Raw genomic sequence first — 1068 nt, forward strand, 5'->3', positions numbered from 1 at the left:
GTTTCGAATTTAGACTGTAAGTTCTTAGATGACCCAAATCAATCGGAACTGAGCATGTAGCTCTCAGTTCACACTCAGTGTGTATTTATGGCGTGGGTGAAGAGGCCTGGGGGCCAGAGTTCCCTGGACCTCAGATTACTCATTTATCAAATGTGTGGGCTGCACTTCAGAGCTTTAAAATCTACATGACTTCTGACATTCATTCATTCAGACAATATTTTTGTAAAACTTAGGTGCCACACAGCGTGCCAGTTAGTGGGGAGGGACAGGAGGAGCTTAAAGGACAGCAGGGAGAGAGCACCAACCCTGAAGCCAGGCAGGCCTAACTATCTGAACTCTCACTCTGTTCCATACACACCGCAAAAGTTTCCGCAAGCCACTTAACTTCTCAGCCTTAGTTTCCTTGCAGCAAAAGGAGATGGGTACACTTAACCCAAAGATCCCCGATGAGCTCTCAAAGGGCTGAGCTGTGTAGCAAACAGGTCACAAACTAATGAAGTAGCGGCAGACTTCTCATCCTCCGTTGTCATCCACCTCAGGAGGAAAAGAGACACACGCGTAGGTAAATAACCCAATGCGACACATCAGACTGGCCAAGTGTCCCTAGCGGCACCGAAATAACGCACTGGGGGGGGCGGGTAGAAGCTGACTTCCCAGCTGGGGATCAGGAAAGGCCTCCAGGAATGCCTTTTGAGGGGTACGCAGTAATTGGACTCAAGGAAATTCCAGGCAGGGGGAAGGGAATTGTCAAGTGGAAAGGTGGCCTGGGTCTCAAAGGGTCTGAAAAGTCCTCAGGGCTGGGGCGTGATGTTGGGCAGTACTTACACGACAGGATTTTACGAGCGGGGGCGGGGGGGGGGAGTCTTCCGCAGACCCCTCCAGCGAGGTCCCAGGAGGTGTAGGCGCGCGTGGCGGGTTGGCCACGGGAGGGCAGCAGCGGCCCTTTCCCGACCCCACCCCGAGCGCCTCACAACTTTCCCGACGCCGGTCCGCCCCTGGGGGCTGGAAGGCTGGGTAGAGGATGGGTCTTCGAGGGGTCCCGCCCGCCGCCCACTCCCCGACCGCCCG

Source organism: Lutra lutra, chromosome 4 (assembly GCF_902655055.1).
Source record: "Lutra lutra chromosome 4, mLutLut1.2, whole genome shotgun sequence".
NCBI lineage: Eukaryota > Metazoa > Chordata > Mammalia > Carnivora > Mustelidae > Lutra > Lutra lutra.